At 48.2% G+C, this 18,564-nt stretch overlaps 1 long non-coding RNA gene across 1 annotated transcript; it reads right to left on the reverse strand.

Moving 5' to 3' along the window:
• Positions 1-651: 651 nt before the first annotated feature.
• LOC122461501 lies at positions 652-10,325 on the reverse strand. Its single transcript, XR_006283436.1, has 2 exons — positions 9,767-10,325; positions 652-2,008 (listed from the first exon to the last, which is right to left on the reverse strand). It is a non-coding gene; the product is annotated as an uncharacterized LOC122461501 (long non-coding RNA).
• Positions 10,326-18,564: the final 8,239 nt, after the last annotated feature.

The raw sequence follows: 18,564 nt of genomic DNA on the forward strand, positions 1-18,564 counted from the left end.
CTCTTCTAAACTCAGGACATTTTGCATAAATTGCCTCCCATTGCTAGGTTCAGCTTCTCTAGTGGTAGGAGCCCCATTCTAGATGCGCCGCTAGCTGGTGTCCCCTTTTCTAGCACCACGTTATCTAACCCTGCTCAGTGCAGGTACGAGCAACACAGGGCTTCAAATACTGGCAGCAGCCCATCTCCATTGTGGTTCTCACCCCTGGAGATGGAGCTGCGTTGCAAAATTTCCTTAGTGTAAAGAAGGCTCTGGGCTACCTTCTACATCCTCCCGCAGGTCCTCTCTGCCCATCCATGTCCTTGTTTTGAGTAATTCTCCTATGTTTAGAGAATAAAAAATTCCCAAGAAGAGACTAAGCAAAGCCAGCAGAATGAAAATGACATCAGTCCCCGTTCGTACTCAGTGAAAAAACCCACAATGGGTAAAGAGCAGCACAGAGGGATTAAGTGACTTGCTCAAGTTTCCAGAGTGATGCAGTGGAAGCACCGGAAATGGAGCTCAGCTCTGTTGGTCCCCCGTCCCGTGAATTTTCCCCTGGACTACAGTAGCACTTCAGGCCCACCTCCTCCTCATCCCTCTTCCCAATAGCTCATGACATCAGGGTGCCCCTTGAACTGCCGTTGCCCCATACCCTCTGCATGGGCTCTACCACCCAATGGACGCTCTAGACCCTTGGCAGTGACAATGCAACAGCAGTTTAAAAAAGCCAGCAGGATACTTGGAGATACAAGACAATAGAGACCATAAACTATTTCCTGGGATGCTGTGCTCTGGTCTCTGGAAACTACAGGCAGGGACCTAAGCCCAGCATCGTTTTCCAGAACTTCATCTCATCCTCTGCTCTGCTTTGTCTGAAAAGCATTGATCCTCCAAGGTGCTCAGCACACACAGCTCCTTACTCCCACTGTGCAGATCCTTCTGCCAAAAAGTCAGTGAGAGTTGAAGATGCTCCTCAGCGCCACCCAGGACCCGAGTCTTAGGGAAATTATCTGAAATAACATGCAGGAGAACCCCCTGGGGTTTGGAACTGACACTAAGTGCCACCTGGCTTCGGTGCCTTCCACGATCCACCCTGCTCTGATGATGTGTGAGCAGAGCGGTGGCCAGAGGAAAATAGAAAAAGCTTTGTCCCCCTGAACACAGGCTCTAATTCTAAGAAACATTCCCTCTTCTTTCTGCTTCTTCTTTGCAGTGGTTTTCCCCGGAATGAAAAGGCTCCTCCCCTGGAGGAGATGCAAGAAAAATCATGCTGACCTCAGCATCAAGTTTCATCCTTTGGAAGCTTGGTAGCGCCTTGCAGATAATTTATGAGGTGTCAGGGTACTGCAACCACAAGGGCTTGGACTAAGACCATTTTTACACTACAGATACCATGAACAAGAAGCGATTTAAGTCTGTTTTTCTACTGCGCTGTCTGTGTCACCAATGAGCAGGAGCTTACAGCTCCCGGAGATTATTTGTGTAATAGCTGCCCAGGCCATAGTTCCACTGAGACTCCAGCTGGGTCTGATTCCCACCTTTGCTTCATTGCCCGTCTCCTCCCTGTTGAGAAGGGAACTCCCATTTCCCGGTGCTTTGCCATGAAAACGCTCGCTTGCCAAGTTATGCTCTGCCTCTGTGTGTGTGTGTTTTTACACATCCTGCACAAACCCAACGTAGCAGAAATCAAAGAATCCACCATCAAACCACAGTCCCCCACATCCATTAGGATTTCCAGATTTCTCATCTGCGGATTTGTCTTCTCTGCACTTTAGATTTTAGTGGGGGGGGGAATAACCAACAACCCAGTCAGTCGCCTCCTAATCCAGTGTGCACCTCAGGCTCCATGAGCGCATTCTTGGGACTAAGGCAGTGTTTCCCTTGGCTGAGATGCCAGGCCTCCTGGCTCCTCTTGAACTGCGGAGCTATAGACATTCCGCTGAGTAGTTTGCAGCCTTCCCTGCCAGGAAAACCCAATGTCTCCATGGAGAAATCTCAGTGGAGGAGTTTGATACTCAATCATCAGCTGGAAAAAAAGAGTTTCTGCCTCCTCGAGACCAACCCTTATTTTAAAAGAAAAGCAACAATGTTCTACAGGAATGGGCCAAGAAACTGGAGTGACATTGCTGGGGGGTGAATACACCCATAAAGGCCTGATCCAAAGCTCACTGAGGTCAATGGGATGCTATCCACTGACACCAATTGGCTTGGGACCAGACTGAAGTTTGGATCTGGAAGTGAACTCCCCAAAGGCTAGGTATGTCTGTGTCTGGGGGGTTGGTTTGGCCCAGTATTGAGATAGGAACGAGCTGCAAATTTAGGACTCAAGGAAAGAGACTATATAAAAGGGCCTTTTCTTACTTAACATATTAATTCCCCATGGGCCAGATTCTGACATCCTTACTCCCACTGTGCAGATCCTTCCGCCAACAGTAGTCTTGTTGATTTAAATGAGACTATTCAGGTAGTAAGGAACAATTCCATGTGAGCAAGTATGGCAAAATCTGGCCCATGTGTCGGAGAGTCACATCTGTTTGCTTCATTGACACACAAACATTTTTACAGGTGTTAGCCCTGTTCAGTACATTCAGCAACAGGAAAGCAAGTTGGAGTCTATTCTTCCTGGCACTTCCTCAGCACAATGCTGGTTGCAGGATCTTTCTTATTGGTACCAGTGTAAAAGGCAAAAAGAGCAGGAGTTGAGTTTCTAGCTGTGGCAGCTAGAAAAATCATCCTTTGATTTGTAAACCCAGACAGTGGGTCAGAAACCCTGCTTAGCTATTGTTCTAATCCCTTGTGTATCGTGTTTTCGTGCATTTAAAAGAACTGCCCAAACAGTAAGTCATCAGGGGTGAGTTTTCAAGAATGCCCATTTGACTTCAACAATAGACTACGGGCTGCCCAGCCCCAGCATAGGGGCCAGAGCCAGTTGCCCACTCGGGGGCTCAGCTCCATCAAACTGGTCAGGGCTAATGCCTGGGTTACTAATTCCCGTCTGATACTAGGTGGCAATCCCAACAACATAGCAAAGTGGTGTGGTCTCCCTCCGACCCAGAGGGGAAGGGATGACTGCCACACTGCTACAGACTGTGAAGGTAGATGAGGGCTGTAGCAGGATGAAGGTCTCCAGTCATCTTGGTTTCCTTGCCATTGGATTATGATCCGCATCCTGTCAAGTACCATGTGGACGTTGGTGTGCAACAGTGTCTCCACGTTAAAATAATTCTCACACGGGCGTCTTCCATATTTACGTCCAAGTCCTGTGGCAATTGGTGAGTGGTGATAGGAGTAGGACAGCGATCACCGGACGCTTCTAGTCACCGACCTGCACACAGGCAGCCAGTGTCAGATGGTCATTTTTGCATTTGGACAGAGGCAGGAGTGCAACTCGGCAGCTGCAACCGAGACTGAACAGCCCTTTTTAGGATCCACTCACTCACCCCGCATGGGAAGGGGGCTAAAAAGGGTGGCCTAAACATAGTCTGCCTCGCCTCCCCCACAACTGGATAACCACGTCCAGCGGGATCACCTTACTGCAGTCAAAACTGAGCAATAAAATTTAGAACCTGGAATATTGACATTAACTCATAGGTGACCCACACCCTCGACTGACCAAAATGGAACAGGACCTTGCAGCAAGGATTTAGGATCCCAGTATTTCAAGACCCAATGGAGACGACAGGAAATGGAGAAACAGGAAAGGGAGAAAGAACACGCTGAAGGCCAACTCAGCAATCCAGATCCCAACCCTTCCACCGGGAAATGTCTGTCCCAACCGTGACAAGATCTGTGGATCCCGGATTGGTCTCATTAGCCCACATTCGGATCCATCAGCAATTACCAGCTATCATTTTATGGAAGACAGTCATCCTCAAACTCCAGGGGATCACTGGCTACTACTACTCATTTGTATTACAGTATCCTCTAAGGCCTCAACTGAGATCAGAGGCCCATCATTTAAACATAATAAGAGACAAATCCTGCCCCAAAGCGTTTACAGTCTAAGTAGACAAGACAGAGTAAGAGTATTATCTCCATGTTACAGATGGGAAACTGAGGCACAGAGCAGTTAAGGCCCAGATTCTCAAAGGAATTTAGGGTCCTAACTTCCATTGGAATAAATGACTTGCCCACGATCACACAGAGAAGTCTGTGGAAGAGCCAGCAATTCATCCCTGGTTTCCTGCATCCCAGTCCAGACCTTTACCCTTCCTCCTTCTCTGAATAATGGAGAAAGGCGAAAATCTCCATGTTTGCTAGCCCAGGACAGAATTGTGCCTATTGTTGGGAGGGAGTATTTCAATTTGTGTGTCTTACAGCTAGTCAATACCCTGGGTGGTATTTCCCTCCCTTCCCCCCAACCTCTTCTCTTTTATGACGGCATGACTTAACACCCTTGTGTGGCTGACAGTACCCATTAGACTAGACTCTGATACAAAACAGCTGGGGGGTGGGGGGAAGAGGAGGGAGAATAGCAATTTAGAAAACAATTAAGAACATCAATTCCAATTCATTTGCTTGGCCAGAATAAGTCATTTATAAGAGGTAATTGGATCCCCAGCAGCAAGAGATTAAAGGTGAACTCCATTATCTCCCATTTCATAGAATCATAGAATAACAGAGTTGCTCTGGGCAGTGGGTTGGACTAGATGGCCTCCAGAGGTGGAAGGGACCTCTGGAGGCCATCTAGTCCAACCCCCTGCCCAGAGCAGGACCAGTCCCAACTAAATCATTCCAGCCAGGGCTTTGTCAAGCCTGACCTTAAAAACGTCTAAGGAAGGGGATTCCACCACCTCCCTAAGTAACGCATTCCAGTGTTTCACCACCCTCCTAGTGAAAAAGTTTTTCCTAATATCCAACCTAAACCTCCCCCACTGCAACTTGAGACCATTACTCCTTGTTCTGTCATCTGCTATCACCGAGAATAGTCTAGATCCATCCTCTTTGGATCCACCTTTCAGGTAGTTAAAAGCAGCTATCAAATCCCCCCTCATTCTTCTCTTCCGTAGACTAAACAATCCCAGTTCCCTCAGCCTCTCCTCATAACTCATGTGTTCCAATCCCCTAATCATTTTTGTTGCCCTTTGCTGGACTCTCTCCAATTTCTCCACATCCTTCTTGTAGTGTGGGGCCCAAAACTGGACACAGTACTCCAGACGAGGCCTCACCAATGTCAAATAGAGGGGAACGATCACGTCCCTCCATCTGCTGGCAATGCCCCTACTTATACACCCCAAAATGCCATTGGCCTTCTTGGCAACAAGGGCACACTGTTGACTCATATCCAGCTTCTAGTCCACTGTCACCCCTAGATCCTTCTCTGCAGAAATTTGCAGGAATCCATTTTAACCTGTTACCAAAAGTGGGGGTTGGGGGGAGAATTTTTGTCTGAAAACACAGTTTGTCTGCTGCCTTTGTTTGGCAATTGGACTGCATGTATTTAGGAATTCCCTCCATGAGGAATAGTCTGTCTCTAATCTAAAGGCAGCCATCAGAACTTTACATTTCTAAAGCACCTTTCATCAAGAAGGATCCCAAGGCATTTTACAGCCTGGCTATGTAAGAATCACTTACCCCCACAGAACTGCAAGTAACTACAGGGTGAAATGTCTAAGCGTAAATGTATACAGCAAAGAAGGTAGGCCATTGTGATGGGATGCTCACCTCACAAATGGCAGAGCAGGTTAAATTAGGTCAGTGAACCTTATATGTTGCACCTGGGGGAAAGCCAGGTATCAATAAAGCCTATGGAAGGTGATGTTCAGCTGGAATGGAGCAGGTAGGGCCCACATAAAGGGATGAAGCTGAGAACAGAAGAGACCTGCAGGGGAAGTAGTCTGCAGTCATGTCCGAGGAAAAGGGAGGTTTGTTTGGGGCTACAGAGTTTGGTAAAAAGTCAAAAAAGGGGAGGTAGTCTGCAGTTACTCCCTGGGAGGAGGAGCTTGGCCCAGCACACCCAGAGGGAGCCAGGGCCAGCTCTAGGCACCAGCAAACCAAGCATGTGCTTGGGCAGCCCTTTTCAAGGGGCGGCACTCCGGCTTTTTTTTTTTTTTTTTTGCACTTTGGTGGCATTCCGCTTGGGGCGGCAAAAAACCTAGAGCCGGCCCTGGAGGGAGCAGAGGCGCAGAAGATAGAGAAGGGAAGTAGGAAGAAGTCAAGGAAAATAGCAACAGGGTCTGAGAGCAAGACCATAGTTGCTGGAGTAGTGGGTCGGCCCAGGTTTCCCTACCAGCCTCTAGGAAAGTGGTGCAGGATCAGGCCGTCGACGGGAAGACTGTCTGGAACGGCATGCAGACGGCTGATCCAGTGGGACTTTGATACACAGCGACCTGGGCGGAGGGCTGATTCGTGAAGAAGAGAGCACTGCGCGTACTGGAGAACAAGGGGGAACATGAGCAACCAACAGAAGGGTGGCATCAGACCTAAGTGGAGCTAATCCCCAGAGGCAACCACAAGGAGGCACTGCAATGGCAAGCGAATCCAATCACAGCCACACTGTCCTGGGAAGCAGTGACTCTGAAAATGATTTGGGGGGTGTGTGAATAATTAGCTGAACATGAGCTCCCAGTGCAATGCTGTGGCCAAAAGGCTAATGCTATCCTGGGTTACATAAAAAGAGGAATCTTGACTAGGAGCAGAGAGGTTATTTTATCTCTGTATTTGGCACTGGTGCAACTGCTGCTGGAATAGTGGGTCCAGTTTTGATGTCCACAATTCAAGAAGGAAGCTGACACACTGAAGAGGATTCAGAGAAAAGCCACGAGAATGGTTAAAGGATTAGAAAATATATTATATAGTGATAGGCTCAAGCAGCTCCATCTACTTAACAAGATAAGGTTGATTTGACTACAGTCTGTAAGTACCCATATGAGGAACAAATATTTAATAGTGAACTCTTCAATCTAGCAGAGAAAAGTATAGCATGATCCAATGGCTGAAAGATGAAGCTGGACAAATTCAGACTGGAAATAAGGTGAAATTTTTAACGGTGAGAATAATTAATCATTGGAACAACTTACCAAAGTTCACGGTGGATTCTCCATCACTGACAATTTTTAAATCAAGATTGAATGTTTTTTTAAAAGATCTGCATTAGAAATTATTTTGGGGAAGTTCTCTGCTATTATTCAGACTAGATGATCACAGTGGTCCCTTCTGGCACTGGAACCTATGAATCTATGAAACGCAGCACTGTTACACCAGAGCTTATTACAGGAAGTAAAGCATGGAGCACGCCCTTGAAACTGCTGGGAAATTTAGAAAGGCAAGAATATAATCAGCCAAACTGGTATTTGGCCAGGAAACAAAAGTTAACACCTTTACTCTGCCAGAGAACCACACAAGATCTTTAATGACTACAAACAGTCAAGACCCTGGTTTTACAGCCCATCCTGAAGACTGGGAGCCAGGAGACCCAGGTTCTATTCCCCGTTCTGCCACTGACTCGCTGTCTCAAATTGGGCAAGACAACTCACCTCTCTAATCCTCAATTTCACGGTCTGCAAAGCAGGATTAGCACTTGCTTATCTCACAGTGTTCTATACGGCTCAATGCATGTTAAGTGCTCTGAGCTCCTAAGGGTATGTCTAAACTACAGCTGGGGAGGTAATTTCCAGCCCGCGTAGATGTACATGCACTAGCTTTGATTGAGCTAGCTCGCCGAAAATAGCAGGGTAGCCATGGCGGTGCAGGTGGCAGGCAGGCTAGCCATGCCTAGTACAATCCTGTCCCAGATCCAAGGTACGTAGTCGGGCAGCGAATCCCTCCTGCTGCCCACGCTGCCATAGCTACACTGCTGTTTTTAGCATACTAGCTCAGTCAAAGCTAGTGCCCATCAGTCTACCTAAGCTGGAAATTCCACCTTCCAGCTCCAGTGCAGATGGTTCCTAAGACATGGGAATCTGTACAGTGCCAAGTATTTCATTTGCCTCTGTATTTTCGTGCCAGAGAAGCAAGTATCCTTTGGAGACTCTCTCATTAAGTGAGCAGCTACTGTAATCCAAGCTCCCTTGAGGATGAGGTAGGGGCACTGGCCAAAGGGAAGATTAGCTGATGGCTGTCTCAGGCTGCCTCAGGCTGCATGGGTGTCTCATATAGATTTGTGTTGGATTTTCACCTCTGCAGTCCTGGCTGGAGAGCCAGTCCTACCAGACCAAGACATTCTCAGCACGCGCCCTGCCAAGTTTCCCACAGGAGCAAGCCCTTAGAGGGATGGAATCCAGAGGAGCTGTCACTATAGTCATTCTCCTTGCACTAAGGTGGTTCTCTCCTGAATGGCGGACAAGGTATACACTGCAGTAAACGGAGCCCAGAACAAACCTATTTGTCACGGTGCAGGGTGGGGCAGGAAGCTATGGTGCTGGAAAGCAGCATGGTCCAGTTTGTCAGGCACAGGCCTGACTCAGGAGATCTGGGTTCATTCCCCACTTCTGCTATGACTTGCCCTGTGATGTTGGGCAAGTCATGCAATCTTTCTCTGCCTCAGTTTCCCCACCTATAAGAGGGGTAAGAATACTTAACCCTTCCCCCACTGTAAAACCCTTTGAGACCTATGACACACTATGGACTAAGTTGTGGCTTTAGGCGCAGCCTTGAGAAGGAGACACCCCAATGAGGGCAGTACTGTCCCTACAGACACCCTACCCCTAGGAGCACGCTTCCCGCTCGGTCTCTTCTGCTGTGCTGTGACAAGGATCTTGCAACATCCCTTTCTGCGAGTGCAGCATCCAGCCGGGGCTCTGCTGCCTCACTTCCGGAAAGAGCATCTGGGATTGTGCTTCCCCGTTTACCCCTCCTCCCTGCACAGCCATGTTAAGATCAGCCACATATAGGGTTGCCAGCCTTCTCGATTGGATAGCAAGCCTACCAATATTTGGAGGCTAATTTTCAAGACCCAGCCCCTGTAGATTATGTGAGAATCTCCGCTTTCACGGCAAGGGGAAAAAAACCACAAGTTTCTAGCTTTCCTGACTGCAGATTAGAGATTGAAATGAAGTTAGTGAAACTTAATGGCTCAAAAGCCAGAAGTCAATTAAAAAGAATCCAGAAATATTATTTTTTAAAAATCACCAGCTTTTTAAAAAATCAATCTTGTTATTTTTAGGAACTTGTCTCCTGCTCTTTGAACGCTTAGGGGTGGCAATACTGTGTGTACCATCCTCATTAAGAGACATTCAAGTAGCTTTAGGCCCAACATTTCTCAGCGGGGTTACAACAAAGAATGCTGAATAGAAATGGTTTCCTGGGAGCAAGGACTTTGTTTGCTCTTTTAAATTCAGTGAAACCCAGGTAGGGGATTTAGACCTTTTCTTCCGATGTTGGAGACCCAAACACAGTCGTGCCAGGTGCTGAGACCCCTGATCTGGCAAAAGGATGATCCAGGGGTTCAATTCCCCACTCTTCTATAAAAAGCTTCTTGGGTGATTGGGTAACTGCCCTGCCTCACAGGGATATGATGAGGATGGATCCATTGAGGATCATAAGGGGTTCAGATACTATAGTGATGAAGGCTTGTAGAAGAGTGCAATCACTGCTGAAACACCTCTAGTGGCTGGGCGTGGCTCTTTCCTCAGTCTTGCTGTCACGTCTCATCTCGTAACTCGGCCCTTTGGCCGGGTCACTTTAAAGTCTCTCCCCTTCCATGGTAACAATATCCATCAAAAACAAATGTCTGATCCTCTGCCCTGGCTGCTGCCCTCAATGCTAGGCCCGGTGGTCCATAAATCTTTTTCTCCAGGCTTCCAGTAGTCCATATCCCCTTCTCCAGGGCTTCATGCCACCTTACCAGTAGCAGGTGGGGAACTCAGGGCCTCCCTACACTGGGTTCCAGTCCAGGGACCCATTAACCAGCAATCAAGGTCTGCTCCATCAGACTCCTTGCTACTGCTTCCCTGGACATCTTCCACCATGGCCTGTCAGCAGGCTTCTCCCACACCTCTCAAAGTTCACCCTTCTTTCAGGGCCAGGCTGTTCCCTGAAATCCTGCAATAAATCTCAAACCAGAAGTACAATCTAACCCAACTTCTGTCGTCTCGAGGCTTCACCTATCATGACTCTTAAGTTCCTCGCCAAACACCTTCTGGGGCTGTCTCCCTGAAAGTCCTGATCCTGCCCTTTGATTAGGGTGCTTCACCACTGGTATCTGCTCCAGTGGCTGCTCTGTGCCTCTTCTGGCCTCTTACCACCCTTCCCTACTCAGGAAAGGATCTCAGGGCCAACTTTCACCCTGGGTTTCATCCTTGACCCTTATCAGTCTCTCCACTTTCTAGGCCAAGCCAGTACCTGTAGCTTTCCTCCCTGCAGTCCCGCTCTACTCTGAGCTTCCTCTCTTTATACTAACTCCCAGCTCTGCTCCAGCTGGGATCCTGCTTTAATTAGGCCTGGCTCACCCTCCAGGTGCGACTTGGGCCTTAATTGAACTCTCAAACTCTAGTAAATTTTTTTTAACCTGTGTGGGTACACACCCCATCACAGGGCCATATAAGTGCCACAGATGAGAAGCAGAGCTCACTATAGATCGACCCTTCTAGTTTCTCTGTCCAAGTGGAGTGAAGTGTGAAAATGAAACAAAGGGGAAAAGTAAATCTGAGTTCTAAAAGGCTTTCCATTTTAATCATCTCCAGTGTTATAACACAGGGAAGGACTTTTTCAAATATTATTTATATCTTGCCAGTAACAGCACTGATCTCTCTTAGCAGCCAGTATTCTATGTACTTGGGAGAGGTAATACAATCTACTGGAGGAGATGGGACAAAATCCACTTTCCTAGGAGAACCCAGAGGAAAAGAGAGGGCTAGATTCTGATCTCTGTCACACCAGTGCAAATCTGAGTAACTCCATCCACTGAAGTCAATAGAATTACTCCAAATTTGCACTGTGGGGTAGCTGAGATCAGTCTCTGACCCAGAAAGTGAAAAGCCATCTATTGTGATGGCTGAGCTTGCCAGGGCCATGTTGCCAGGGCCGGATTTACACCTTGCCTGCCCCAGGCACCCCCAGTGGCTGGGCAGCTGCAGGGGCCCCGGCTCCAAGCTCCCCCTCCCCACTGCCTGCAGGGGCTCAGAGCTCCAAGGTCCCCTGCTGCCCGTGGCTTGGAGTTCTGGGGGCCCCCGCTGCCTGCAGCAGCTGTGGGGTACCCCCACCACCCACAGCGGCTCAGAGCTCTGAACTGCCACAGGTTGCGGTAGTACCCCACCACTTTTAACATTTAGGTTCCCCCCTGCACAGCCCCACCACCACAACTGTCCAGTACCCCATCTAGACCCCCCCACTGCCCAGCGCCTCAACACACACAGACCTCCCCCACCCCCAGTGCCCGGCTCCCCCTACCACCTCACTGCCCAGAGCCACCCCTCAAATCCCCCCCCGCCCCCCAGAGACCCACTATCCCGCGCCCTGCCCCCCTGACCACACTCACCAGCCCCACTGGGAGGTGACTGTTTCCACCGGGCTGAGCCGGCAGCATGGCCAAGGCCGGTCAGGGATCGCCCTGGCCCCTGAGAAGTAGCACGATCAGCCAGGCTAGAGCAGGAGTGGAGCCTGCCCAGGCCGGGCTCCCTCAAGACCCACTTGCCTGGCAGGGCCCCCTGCATTGGACTGCTCTGAGCTCTTTCCCTTCTACAGCAGGCTGCTTTGCTTTCCCTGATGGCAGAAGCGCTCCAGCTGGGCTGTGTGGGGCTGTCTCCACCCTCAGCCGGCCCTCCCCCCTGCTGGGACTGGAGAGCAGCAAACTTTGAATTTTTAGGCTCCCATAGAACTCTGCCACCCCTAGGTATGTGCCTAATTGGAAATCCGGCCCTGTATGTTGCCAGAGTGCACCAAAGCAGCCTAGCTCCATATGATCTCCTTGCATTTTACCGGGCAGAGGAGAGAACTCAACAGGAGAGAGGGGCCAGGAATCACTGCAGAGAAGCAAGGGTGCCACACAGATAGCCCTGGCCTCCTACAGATCTCCTGCGATCTATGGGCCTGGGGTCCAAAGCCCTGTCTGTTTTGCTTGAGGGGGAAGCAAACCCCACCTCCGCAGTGGGGATCTAGGGAGTCCTCGGGGCATTCTTCCCCCTCCAGAGTCCCTCACCATGGAAGAGGTGATCAGATCCCTAATTCCTGGGTAGGTGTGATGCCCTGTACCTCAGGGGAACAGAGCACCCCCATGTTCATCCTTGTAAAACAATTGTGTGGTATCCAATGCGAAGTTTGTCATGTCAGGTGTCTTCAGAAGGCTCATGATGTACTAAGCATTGTTGTTATAGTGATGTTATAGGTTATATTTTCATGTATATAGTTATGTAAGCAGAGTCAGGATGTGCTCTACCCTGACATCTGGTGGTGAATTGTGGCAAGTTGTGGAAAAGAACTTCAGGGGCTGATCTTGTTTGCATAGGCACACCCACCCCGCCTAGCATGAGCCCACAGCAGCCCAAATGGTCACTTTGGCTGCTGTGGGATCCCCAGTTTCTCTATTATTGGGGCAGGAAGAATAAAGTGTTGTTACCCTGATTATGTGAATCAAGGAGAGTGGAACTGTTTTATGACGGAGGGACTTGCCATCAACTAAGTAGCACTTGCTAGACAAGGGACATGGGTTCCAAAACCCAGTGAATTGAGAGAGGTTGGTGTTTGTGTTTAGTGAGGGCCTGAAACACCAACTGCATTGCTTCCTCTCTCTGCAGTAGAATATCAGAGCTAATTTTGAGTCTATTAGGAGTCTAGTTACAGGCTGCTGAGCTGAATTCATGTTGGGCTAATGGTTCACTAGCACTGAGGCTTCCCCACTACAAGCTGAAATTATGAAAGAGCTAAAATTAATAAGAGCTGAAATCACTGAGTGCTGTGTTAAGTAGTGGGGGGGGGCTGAAGTTATATTGCTGAGTGGCTGGCAGAGTGGAGCAGTTTGTGGGGCAGCTGGAGTGGCTCACGGGACGGCTGGTGGAGTGGCATGGAGTGGCTGGCAGAGTGGCTTGTGATGAAGGCTGCAGCAGAACTCCACGGAGAGGTGGGGCAGCCGGCCTCGGACCATATAAGGTGCTCCTTAACACCACCATTTTCACCCAGGCTGGGAAGTAAGACTTTGCAGACAAACTTTTGAACTCTGGGGCAGCACTGACCAGGGACAGAGACTTTTGGGTTGTTGGACTTTTGGGACTTTGGGTGATTTTGGGTTGCTGGACTCAAGAACCAAATGGAAAGGACATGCCCCAATTTGCTGGGGTGGGTCTTTGCTCATGGTTTGGTTTATGAACCCTAGTTATGGTGTTTTCCCAATTTAATGCTGATGTCGTTTACCCCATGTTAAAGATTTTCAGCTACACTGAGACTCTGTGCTTGCGAGAGGAGAAGTATTGCCTCTTTGAGGCGCTCAGGGGTGTGTGTAAGATTTTCCCAGGTCACTGGATGGGGGCTCGAGCCAGTTTTGCATTGCATTGTTGAGAGGGAACCCCTGTGTACTGAACCCAGCCTTTGCTGCTATCAACTCAGCCTGGCAGAAGGGTTACAGTTACGAGGCTGAAAATGTATCCTCATGGCTTAAAGCAAGCCCAGTCAAAAACTCTCCAAGAGCAGAGAAGCAGTTCACACCTCGTCAGGGCAGGTATGGGACCAGCCCAGCCCAGCCACACAGGAACAAAAGTCGCTGGCCAAGGAAGCAACAAAATAATCTGTTAGACTCTCCAGGGAGTCACCCTCCTTCCTTTGGTCAGTTTGGAACTGCAGTGAGGTAATGCTCACCTGACTCTGAAGGGGGGAGCAAAGCCAAGAGGGAGGAAAGGACATGATAAAAGGGAGAGACATTTTGCTATACTTTCTCTCTCTACAGACACCACCATCACCATGCAACTGAAGCACTGATCAAAGGGGAGAGCCTGACTGAAGAGTAATCAGCCAGTCTGTGGTAAGAAGCATCAAAGTTTGTACGGACATTGAAAGTATTGAGATCAGTTTACAATGTGTTTTGCTTTTATTTCATTTGACCAAATCTGACTTGTTATGCTTTGACTTATAATCACTTAGAATCTATCTTTATAATTAATAAATCTGTTTGTTTGTTCTACCTGAAGCAGTGCATTTGGTTTGAAGCATGTCAGAGGCTCCCCTTGGGAGAACAAGCCTGGTACATATCAATTTCTTTGTTAAATTGATGAACTCATATAAGTTTGCAGCGTCCAGTGGGCGTAACTGGACATTGCAAGACGGAGCTTCCTAGGGTTGTGTCTGGGACCGGAGATACTGGCTAGTATCATTCACTTGCGAGTAGCTGGGAGCAGCTTACATGCCAGAAGCTGTGCGTGAACAGCTCAGGAGTGGGGGTTCTCACAGCAGAGCACGGTAAGGCTGGCTCTCTGAGTCAAGGATTGGAGTGGCCTACCAGATCACTGGTCCAGATAACAGCAGAGGGGAACGTCACAGTAGGTAGTAAGGAAATTGGCAGAGGGTAAGTCGACAGCCGCTGTCAAAACAGAGGCCTCTTCAACAGTCTGTTTTCCCTTTGGTAACTGGAGTCAGGGAAGCTGGTCAGGGCAGCCTCCCTCGCCAAACCCACGCAGCCCAAATATGACTCCTCCGGGATCATTAATGTTTTACTAAATCACTTAGCCTCTACTGACAGCTCGCCCTGCCCTGGGAGCCTCAGCTGCAGGGACTGGGTGGTGGTTTTGTTGGGGAGGCTTATTAACTCTTTGTGCCATTGATGTGGCTGCTGGGATGGAGTGAATGGCGGGTAATTGCTGGAGTCTGTTTATTTTATGAGTTGTGTTTTTAAGAGGCTTGCCAAGGGCGCCCTGATCTCAGGAGGGACCGCTCGTTTATATTTTGTTCAGCACATATTTCAATCAGTCCTAGTGTCATGTCATCTAGCCCTGGGTTAGCTCAGCGGGGGGTCAGTGCTGGCTCTCCTCTGAGCCAATTAACCCAGGAGGTGGAAAAATCCAACTAGATACTAATCCCTGTGTCTGGGGGATCTGTAAACCAAATAAATTCCTTTTCTACTTTACCTGGTCCCAGGTGAGCAGGAGCGAGTGGTCCTCCTGCTTAGAGGAAGACACTCTAGGGACAGTATAGATTTGTGACGACACTGGGGACCTCCAGAGCGCCAAGCCTGAGCCTCTATAGCTTGAGCTAAACATTTGTACCTGGGGGCTGTTGCAGACTCTCAGCCTCTGTGGATCAGGCAAAGGGTGGGACACAGACGCTAGGCGAGATTGTGAATACTTAGCTGCGGCCCAGGGGGAACAGGGCAACTGTCTTTAAGCCACCTTTCTACCCCCAGGATTCTGGGCCGATGAGGGGATAAAATGTCTCCCAGAGTAACTTATGCAGGCTGGGGGTTGCTCTAAGTTATGGGAACCCTGCCTGGGTGGCCTATGGGCAGCACTTCAGCCTGGAGCTGCTCAGAATCCACTTAGCAGTGTGTGCTCCAGCCCCACCCGCAGCATATCCCCTGTGTTGGTGAGGGCAGCCTGCAGATGTCCTGTGCAGGAATTCTCCTCCTCCCAACTGTACATCACCACAATGGAGTGCCTGGGTCATAGTGGAGGAGACGTCTCTATCTCTTTTTAATAGCTGCTGGTACTTTCAAGCCACTTAGATCCATTACAGTCAGATAGGCGATCACAACCTCAATGGAGGCCCTAGGCAGCTCCATACTTGGGGGATCATGCACTAACCGTTGGCACACGGAGGGCTAACTGCATCTTCAAGGGGTGTGACATCTGGTCTGGCGATAGGATCATCATAAAAAAGTACCGGAGACAAGTCTAGTTTGCAAAAAGAAAAGGAGTACTTGTGGCACCTTAGAGACTAACAAATTTATTTGAGCATAAGCTTTCGTGAGCTACAGCTCACTTCAGTGGATGCATTCAGTTCGGTAGCTCTGAGGCCTCAGAAAGTATAATGATGCCATGTTATTCCTCATCCAAGATAAAAAAACGATTACTACTTACTGGAGGTGACAGTGACAAGTTATTTTCCCTGACCTTTATTCTTCATAAGGTGGATATGCATATCTTCTCCATGTATCTTTCCCACCATGTATCTCCAATTTTTCTCTGTTTAAGGGAAGGTGAAGAAGACATCTTTAAAAAACTCAGGTCCTAGATTACAAGCTGGATACAGGGCTGGCAACTGACTGAGAGCATAACATGATACATTTTTTACCCTTCCAAAAAAATAACGGTTTCTGGCTGCAGAGTGAGGCTCACTGTTCTGAGTGGGGAGAGAGAACACGGTGACAGGACATTGGGTGTGGCAGTTGGTCTAAGGGAACAAGGGAAGGGATGTTACTGGAGCAGAAAGTTGAGACTGGGAGAGTTTGTAAATGGTTGGTCCTGGGTTTCTGGCAATGACTTATTTGCTGCCTATTTGTGTTTGTCTGCTTTGTTCTTTAGATCATAAGATCTTCAGGAAAGGGAGTGTCTTCCATTCAATGTCTGTGCAGCACCTGTCACGCTGGGGCCCTGCGCCTGGTGGAGACTCATGGGTACTACTGGAATACACAAAAACTAACAAGAATTATACTGGATAAATGTCCCTCATCCACCCTCTTGTGGACTCACTCGTGCTGCCAGATCTTGCCCTTTTATCGTGAGGCTCATGGCCGCTGGTGTTTTTTCTGAATACCCCAGGTCCTGGAGTCACGTGACTATGTGAGAAACTCAGCTTTCACTAGGGGGAGAAAAAGAAAGTTTCTTGCCCTCATGGCTGTGGAGAAAAGCTTGGGGGGAAAAAGCACCTAATTTCATGGGCCTAAGCATCTTGGAAAATCCCATTAGGTTCTGATCTGCAGCTTTTGGCACCTGTCACAAAACTTACATGACTTGTATAACCTCCTGCTAGGCAAGTGTGGCACTGCAGCACTCCCTGCCTCAGTTTCCCCTAATGTGCTGTCAATTAGATCAATGAGTCTTTACATAGGGAACAGCACACATTTTGAGAAGTCTACGCCTGTCGATGCCCTTTAAGTACATAAGCAAACCTTCACCCCAGTGTCTTAGGTGGGAGACAGAATCAGTCTTAGTTTATTTCTTCCCACCTGAATCCACCACTCCCCTCCAGTCAGGCCCTTTGCCAGCAGGACTCTTTCAACTTGGGACTCTTCCCCAGAGATAGGCATCTTGCTGCCACTTGGAGAGAGTCCTTCCTCAGAGCCAGGGGTCCATGGAGGTCTGTCAACTGCAGCTCTTCTCCAGAGCAATATGTAGTTCCCAACAGGCTGGGCTTCCAGCCACTACCTGGGAAGTCTCTTTGCTGGGACCAGGCCTTTCTGAAGACCTGACAGCTCTAGCTCTTCGCTTAGGAATCTCCACTCTCTAAGGACCACACCTTCTAGGCCCCTTGCTTTGATGAGCTCTCCTGGGAGCACCTCTTTTCAGGAGCTTCCTGTCTCAAGGAAACCCCCAGTTGAGTCCAGGTAACCCTTCTTCATTATCTAACTAGTTACCAATCAGCCTCTTATGTAGTTATTATTTCAAGGTGGGTCTGGGTTGGCTTGTTCTCTCTTACAGGAGCCTGTCACATGAACCTGTCACAGGAAGGCTGAGTGCTACCTCCCCTTAATGGGCCAGCCCTTGGTGACAGTACCAAAGTACTTTTATAAATCTGGCCATACCTTCATATGTAGTTACCAAAACACCAGAACAGTCTCAAAATTTCAATGTGAAAAATTTCAAATATAGGGAGAAAAAAGAAAACATTTCCAACCTTTTTTTTACATATTTGTTTGTATTTCTTCCACCAGCTCTACTAAATAAGTAGTCTAATTTTCAGAGGTGCTGAGCACCTGCTCTTCCTAATGAAATCTAAATTTAATGTATCCCAAGTTTAAAATGGTTGGCATGAACTTGTGTGACTCAGTTTCCCGACTCAGTGACAATAATAACCACTTTTGTGAAATGCTTCAAGATCTGTGGCTGAAAAGTATTCTACAAGTGCTAAGGGTTATTATTTATTATTATTAGGGTAGTATGAGCTTTTTGGTCCAAGGTCTTAGAGCACCTACTTGACATCAGTTTAAAGAGACAGTATTACCCTGAAAGTTGAAATATAGTGCGTTGTTATTGCTCTCAGATAAACAGAATTACCTCCTCTTCAAAGCAAAGGTGATCTGTTTTCCTTCTTGGACATCACTGCACTCCAGTGAAGAACAAATCAGTGCTGGTGAATGGAGGAGGTATTTCCTTGGCATGGTTGCAGAAGTATCAAAGGGAAAGAGCAGAAATGGGAAGTAATGTAACTGGTTTTAATCACATATAACAGTCATGTTCATCTGGACAGGCCTACTGTCTGACATGCCATATAAAATGCTCCAAGAACGCTGGATTAAGGAAGTGGAAAAATGGAGATGGTGACACAAAAGCATTCAGGATACGTTGCAGGATAAGCTACAAAGCCTTTCCCTAATGGGATTTGTATTAATTATACTATATTGCCCCTATTAGCGTAATATCCAAGGACCAAGGCATTAATTTCTAATGAGAATTGGGCATCCAAATTCCTTAGGTGGCTTTGATAACATATGATAACATAGTATTTCTGGGTGACATTCACAACTAATACCGCTAAAATGATTGTAAATAGAGTTGGTCAATTATT

This window comes from Chelonia mydas, chromosome 8, assembly GCF_015237465.2.
Source record: "Chelonia mydas isolate rCheMyd1 chromosome 8, rCheMyd1.pri.v2, whole genome shotgun sequence".
NCBI classification, from domain to species: Eukaryota; Metazoa; Chordata; order Testudines; family Cheloniidae; genus Chelonia; species Chelonia mydas.